The sequence below is a fragment of the Spea bombifrons genome, chromosome 3 (genome assembly GCF_027358695.1).
Source record: "Spea bombifrons isolate aSpeBom1 chromosome 3, aSpeBom1.2.pri, whole genome shotgun sequence".
Classification (NCBI taxonomy): Eukaryota; Metazoa; Chordata; class Amphibia; order Anura; family Pelobatidae; genus Spea; species Spea bombifrons.
In genome coordinates this window covers 111,963,542-111,971,505 of record NC_071089.1, presented here as the reverse complement: position 1 = coordinate 111,971,505, position 7,964 = coordinate 111,963,542, and the positions used below count along the sequence as shown (strand labels likewise).

The 7,964-nt window shown below is 40.5% G+C and overlaps 1 non-coding gene across 1 annotated transcript; it reads left to right on the top strand.

Annotated features, from left to right (window-relative positions):
- The first annotated feature begins 7,775 nt into the window (after window positions 1–7,775).
- Window positions 7,776–7,857, top strand: TRNAS-AGA (transfer RNA serine (anticodon AGA)). Its single transcript has one exon. It is a non-coding gene; the product is annotated as a tRNA-Ser (tRNA).
- Window positions 7,858–7,964: the final 107 nt, after the last annotated feature.

The following is a 7,964-nucleotide window of genomic DNA, read 5'->3' as shown; positions in this document are numbered from 1 at the left end:
TTTATCAGTGCACTCTGTTAGGGAATGAGAGACTTGGAGGGGGTTTCATGGCTTTGGGAACTCCCCCTGTTGCTTTTTCTAAGACTGTGCTAATAACCTGTAAGAATTGGGAAAGAGGATGTGTTGTGGCGACCTCTAGTGGACAACCCCACTAACTTCAACAGATGTGTACCTGCATCTGGCCACAGGAACAATGGGAGCTGATAAAGTCTGGAGGCAAACCAGGCATGGAATGTCTGCTGGTGACTCAACGCATTGGCTTGTTTCTTTATAGAATCTGGTGACAAAACTCAAGATCCTTATCCTTCCATTGATTGCTCATGCTTTAATTTCACTTTAATCAGAAGTCCTTGATCCCTGCTGCTGTGAGGCTGCTTGAGAGCTAAACTTTGCAATTAAGTCCTGGTTAGTGGTGGAGGTCCAGGCCATCAGGATTGCTCTCTGCCGCTACTAGCCTATTAAAGTACCAAAGTATCTGAAAGGACTATGTACAAAGAAATCTAAGAGTAACGGTGGAGAATTGCCCACAATAAAAATAGGGCAACCAATAAGGGCGCTGGTTGCCATGGTGATTGGACTTGTTCTACAACGAATCATTCTTTTCCCCTAATATTTCTCTTTGTTGGGGGCTTAGGTGTAAATGACACATATGGGGCATCCATTGCTTAATACACATCAATAATAAACTCCAAGTACACTTGGCCTTTGACTTGCCACATCTCAGCATTGGTGGGCTACTGAATAAAGCATCTGGCCATCCAAAATGATGGTCGGAAGGCATGTATGGGTTGGACAGATGTCCATAACAGCTGTTATGGAACTACTACTACTTTAATACCAGAATTCTAAAAAAAAACCTGAATGTGCCTATAGCTGGGTGAACACAACGTTTATTTCCACAACAGCTAGAGGGCTACTGATGGCTACTACTGGTCTAAAGTTACCAAGACTTTCATATCTACAAAATATGGCAAACTCCAGTTATAGACACCTAATCTTTTCTTGTGTAAACACTCACCCCTTCTGTATTCTATTAGATGTTAGAAGATATGTGGTAACAATAATGATCATAGTTACATAAAGTATGTAGGAAGTAACGAGGCATGTGGAGTAACGAGCTTGTTTCCTACAGGGGACCCTTATGCCCAAAATAAGAATGATAATAAAAGTGTGAGCCGTCAGGTACAATTGCAAAAGATGAATGACGATGAGTAATCTGATTTAGGAGAAAAGCTTGAGGTTTCGGAAGGTGCGAACCAGGAAAAAATATTTCCCTGAGCGTTACATCCATTATTAAAAGCGGCTCAAGCCACTCTACTGTCATATTATTATTATTTATTGTTTTATATAGCACCATAATATTCCGTAGCGCTGTACAATGGGTAAACAGGACATAACAAGTAGTATGTAACATAATAATTTGATTTACAGAGACAACAGGTGAGGAGGGCCCGGGTCAAACCAGCTTACAATCTAGACGGTCATATGATAATATGCATATAAATTACATCACACACACTGGTCCACCAGCCATGCATTGCCCAAGTGTGCCCCGTGGCCAGTCTGAGCCTGTTCTGGAAGGATGCAAGTAATTGAGATATTTTCAAACACGTAAATAAGTGCCAAATATTAATCTTTGGAGTGTTTGAAAGAAAATCTATTTTTCTACCAGCCCACAAAGTTATGAAGGAATTAAAATGAATGAATACATTGTATGATGCCTTATTTTATTTCTTTCCTCCAATCCCAGGGAATAAGATCCCTGGCGATAAGGACAATGTATCTGCCCGTAGCCGAGGAGTTCAGACCCTACTTACCATCTATCTTAATAAATACACAGAGGCAGTTAGCTAAAACCACTTCCAGCAACAAATAAAAAAGGTGGCCAATCAGAGCAATCATAGTCACTACTCATTGGTCAGTTCTGCTGGCTTAGCCAATGAGGATAAACCAGTGTATTTATGATTTGTTCATTTTGTATCCATACTCGCATTGGGTCTCTGTGTTGCCAGGTCATACAGAGAGCCCATTCCTGATTGGTTCCCTTGTATTCTTTCTACCTTTGGGTTTCTGTGACACTGAGAGAACTTTTAACATCCTTCATCAGGTTGCTGATCCCTTAAAGAGCCAGCGTTATTTTGTGTTTGGGTTGCAAGCCCCGGCTTTCTACATGTATGACCTTCGCTATGTTTTAGCTGCCTTCTCACCTCTCTGGTTTGATGCTTTGCATGTTGCTGTTCCATTTGTTTCTGTTTTGACCTTGGCTTACATTTTGACTATGAGTCTTCTTGCTTCTTTGGCCATGACACTAGTAGCTTGACCTCCACCATTGGCGGTATAGACTTGTATCACCTAGTCGTAATCCTAGAACCGACCCGTATTAAGTAGCGAAGAAGTGGAGGCATCTGAGTACCCAGAGGCTCAACCAAAGGGCAAAGGTGACTGTTGTCAGACCAGTGACCGTGGATGTTTTTAGTCTCAGGTCTGTCTAAGGACTAATCATTACATATATATGAAATACATATGTTGGGTTCACCACACAACCGTTGATCCCACCAGCTGCGTTCTAGTACCTTTGTGTAGGGGTGCTATATCTAACGGTCCGATTAGAGAGTTGCATAATAGCCCTTACCTCAAATCTCATATTGTCCCATGTCACCTGAGTGACCAGGAGAGGGAGTCGGAGATGAAATCTGCATACTTTCCTCCAAGGTCAGAACCCCTGGGACTGGGCAAAGCTATCGTCCATGAGGCCCTTTTAGCTATGCCACCGACATAGCCGTTTGTATCATTATATAGAAACACAGCAGCCATGGAAGTATTCAACTACTTTTATCACACCATTAAAATTTAACGTTTCTGGGTCTTCTTAAAACGGTTTTTGTGTCTTTTTTTTCTTTTTAATAGAGACTAGGCAATCATTGGAACTTAACAAATCTCTTTTAATTAATTTGCTTTATGGTATAATGTAGGCGTCATTGTCTTTTCTCTGTAAAACATGTTTCCGAAATGCCTTGGGTCTATGAGCGCACAATGGCGTGATAGCTTTTTAATTCCGGGAACCCTGGACTTGATTTATCTTCGCATACAGCGAGGCCACTTTTATTTGTAAGCGCTCATAAAAAAACAATGAAAAAATATCTGCCTTAGGGTGGCATTGTGTTTTTTCTTCCCCTATTCTTTCTGGTCTTAGTAGAAATCAGATGTTTCCTTGGAACTTGATTGAAATAACAAAGCAGTGTGTTTGTGAGGATATTATTGTATGTTCTTCAAAACCGATTTCTGGGTCTGTCTGTTAAGATCCCTTAAACAAGCTGAAAAGAGCGCTGAATGATTTATATTATCTGTCGGAATGTGTAGCTTTTACCCAAAATAAACATTCCTTAAGACAATCATTTATTTCTTTGCTTCTTTCAAGTTCGTTCACTTTGGAAATATGTTTGCGGCTTTAATATCACAGGTGCTCGGCGGTGAAATCAAAAGTCAGCCATTGAGTCAAATAGGGTGATAGAGTCTTATGAATCAGCGTGTGATTGAAGCAGCGATAGTAATGACAGGGATTGACCTTTAACTCTTCCAAGGCCAAGGGACGAGGAACACTTGGTTTACCCCATGGAGCCAGAAGGGTTAAGCCTATGAAATGGTTAATGGCCACTGTCTGAGATGAAAGGAGCAGCTCGGTCTAGCATTCTGGTGGATAAGTTGTAGTAGTAACATAGCTCAAGGATTCCCGGTGAACTGACTCACTAAGCTGTCTGATACAATTATATTTAACATAAACAGACCCCATGGAGGAACACTTAGAGGTCCTTCGGCTCAAGCTTAATATTAAACTTTACACTGCCAAGGGCTGGGTGTTAAGAATTCTCCTAGGAACCCTAACACTGAATAATAAAAGTGCTAAATTAGATACCTACATAAAAAAGGCTATTTGTACTCTATGTTGAAGAATTTACTAAACATCAATGATATTTTTTGAATTGGAGAAGGTATGGATTATTATGGCCAAGGAGGCTTTCATTTCTTCAATTATTTCAGTTGAGGAAAAGCTAAATTCCAGATTGCTTAAAGAAAGGGGGACTATCCCCCTATAAATGCACGATTCAGTAACTTATGGGTGCTAATGACCCCTCACTGTTAGGCATGCTATGGCACCAGAGTGTTGGAGTGTAGTCATGACCATATTTATGACTATATTTCTAGTGGTAGCTCTTCTACCACCTACATTTGGCCCACAAGAAAGTACACTGCTAATGCCCTCCTAGAGTCTGTAGGATTTATCCTGGAAAGAAGAAAGGCCCTTTAAATGGAGATGTCAGCCATCCTCCTCTTAACACAGAATCTGCATTGGTCCATAGGAGTGTGAGAGTAAGTGTGCATGTAAGTGTGTGTGGTAGTGCGTATATTACTCACCAGGAGTGGGGGGCAAGGGATCAGGGTAAACCATGCCCACAGGCCAGAAGGGGCCAGCACTCCCTTGTATGTACAGTGCACACATGTGTGCAGATCCTTTGTTGTGTTCAACATGACATTACACATTGATTTGTATGACAGAACAGGGAAGATTGGATGCTCACACAGCCTCCTTTCTGGGAAGAGAACTTCAGGTTTATCCAATGTATCTCATTTCATCTATCACCTCTGTACATTTGTAGATAGTTTTGGTAGCGCAATGTATGTGGTATTGTGTATCCTTCCTGGGCTACAATGGAAACAAGGAAAGTTTCTCCTGTGTCTGAATGAGCAGAATCTCAGCGTCACACATAGCCTGGAGATGGATATAGTCTTATTTAATGATATCTGAGAATCCCAACTGGTGCCTTTTCCACAGGCACATAAGAGAAATTTAGAAACTAAAGCAAAGGAGTATAAAAACTATTACTGTTCTCTAATAAGGTCCCTGAATGGTATGTTAGAATACAGCTGGTGTTGTGTGTGTGATGATATAGAATGTTTAAAAGTATCCAATCAGTAAAACTGTGTGCAGTGGTTTAGAAACATAGATACATTTATTAAAACAAATGAGTATAAATCTGGCTCTGCTAACACACTGGCCAATTCAGTAATGAAGTGGCCATCGCCTAAAGATGTTACATAGTATATTTGCTTATAAATAGCACCACCTAGTGTTCAAAGTGATGTAGCACAATTAACAAGCTAATGTTTTTCGAGTGCTAATTACATTACATTTTTTATATAGCGCCAGCAGATTCCGTAGCGCTTCACAATCCGAGGCAAAATCAGTAGGATAAATTTAAAATCACAAACAATAACAAGCTGCTACATATATAAAGTTATATGGCTTATTTTACCACATGAATTCCAAAAATACCTAAAATTCATTTGAATATTGAAAAGAGAACTTCAAAAATGTACATCATATATGTCATTAAAAATTGGGAGAGTCCAATCTAATTTGTAACATAGAAACATATATTTTGATGGCAGGTAAGAACCTATCGAGTCTGCCCATTGTTCTTGGTGTGTCGGGAGCCATATGCCTATCCCATGCATGTTTAAATTCTCTCACTGTATTTGCTTCTGCCACGTTTGATGGTAGGCTGTTCCATATCTTTAAAATAAGATGATAAGAAAATGACACAATGTATCTCTAAATATACAAAAGGATCTTTAAAAATATCATAGTGCAATAAGTAGTATGCTAATAGACCACATATGAGATTTTGCAGGCATATAGTTATGCGTATGATTTAACAATTATACCAAGCAGGTGCTAATGATCATCAATTTAATATGTAGGGTGAACAGAAACAGCTAGGAGGAATAAAACTGGGTGAGGAACAGCTAAACTCACTAACAAGGTGAGGTCGCATCCTTACTTCGCAGCATTTTCCCCACCCACCTAAAATCGCCCATACCTGATGCGTAGAATAAGAGCACAAACACAGCCAGTATAGACCATCAGGTAAGTCACCCTCGGTCCCAAGCCTCAGGATTTTGTGTTACTTACGCTAGTACTGGGTCCATTTCAGAGGAAGTTCAGATTTGAACAAATATAAATGCATCTACCCCGGCCCCTTCACCCCCCCCCCCAAGAAGAGGAAGAGCTCCAGGTAGTCTACCCTGGGAGGTTCCAGGGGACAATGACTGGGATTTTCCAAGTTTGTACTGGTGTCTATGGAATCACATCTTCAAGACAACCTTTGATCAATGGGTGGAAAAACAGTGCTTGGCTCTACTCTCTCTCAATCCATATCTTGTCTAGTGGGGGTTAACCAGCCCTGAACAGAGGGGGCTGCTCAGTTGGCACCAGCAGGGCTTTTGGGGGGGCAGAAACAAATAATTTCCAACATTATTATTTATTGGCTGTTAAACAAATGGAATCTGCATACTTCTAATCGACTGGGTTTCCATTAGAATGATGGAGTCAGAGAACGTTACAGTACAGTAGGTGGTCGGTCCTCACAGGAGCTGCTCCTTCGGTCACATGAGCGCGGATTACATGTCAATGTTTGGGTTTCAAATTGTTTTTCGGCAAGTCGCAGAGATCCCCTGTGGGTTTTAAGTGCTATTTAATAAAACGTGATTGCTTTTGCTAACTTGATTGTCCTGAACTGGCAACTGGAATTTGTGAAGCTGAACACAGTACGTCTCTATAGAGATCTTACCGTTATATGTCATTTAGACAGACGGGTGACGCTTTCTTCAATTTCTATAGTAATGTAAGTTAACGCTAACAATAAACTGTTTTTTTTTCACATTTTCCACAATTATTAGTATTTTTTACTTATATAGCGCCAACAAATTACTCAGCACTTCTTACAGTCCGTACATTCAAAGGGAATGAGGAGACTAGAATAGACAGACTAAGGCAAGCCAATACATTAGCTCGCAAGAGCTTACAATCTAGAGTTAAAGCAATCAACAGTCCAGAGCACATGTGTTTTACAAAATAATTATAGCCCAAAATCATCCATATATCTACAAACATCACCGTGATATATGATGGAGGGACACTCCCTGGATAAAGCTTATAGCCGAAACGTTGACAAAATCCCCGATCTGATCCGCTGGATCTGGTTAGTGCTCTGAGAATTTTTTACAGTGCTGGGGGGGGGGGGTTATTACTGTTTACAGCTCTGGGGGTATATTACTGTATACAGTGCTGGGGTATATTACTATAGACAGTGCTGGGGTATATTACTGTATACAGCACTAGGGGTTATTACTGTATACAGCGCTGGGAGTTATATTACTATAGACAGTGCTGGGGGTTATTCCTGTATACAGCGCGGGGGTATATTACTATAGACAGTGCTGGGGTATATTACTATAGACAGTGCTGGGGTATATTACTATAGACAGTGCTGGGTGTAATATTACTATAGACAGTGCTGGGTGTTATATTACTGTATACAGTGCTGGGGGTTATTACTGTATACAGCGCTGGGGGTTATTACTGTATACAGCGCTGGGGGTTATATTACTGTATACAGCGCTGGGGGTTATCACTGTATACAGCACTGGGAGTCATATTCCGTAGCGCTGTATTAAAGTAGTGCTAGCGGAGGACACATTTATAAAACATGCATGTTCGGCAGGAATGACTTTTAATGCAGCCCTGGAGTAAAAAAGACACAAACAACATTGTATATAAAATGTGATTCGAAAAGGTTTTATGATTATAAGAACCAATAGAACGCACTCCATTTACTGCTATGAAAAAAGGGCCACTTATTAAACTATATGAAAAAATTGGGGAGGAAACAGACAAAACCCATACAAAATCCTTGAACTCGTGCTATAACATCACAGTAGTCGTGGCCGAGTGGTTAAGGCGATGGACTAGAAATCCATTGGGGTCTCCCCGCGCAGGTTCGAATCCTGCCGACTACGTTCCAAATTTTTTTTTTTTATTTCTCTAAAAAATATTAAACGCACTGAAACACAATTAAAAGCCGTTGCTACGGCAACGCACTGCATTCCGTGACATTTGACTCGAT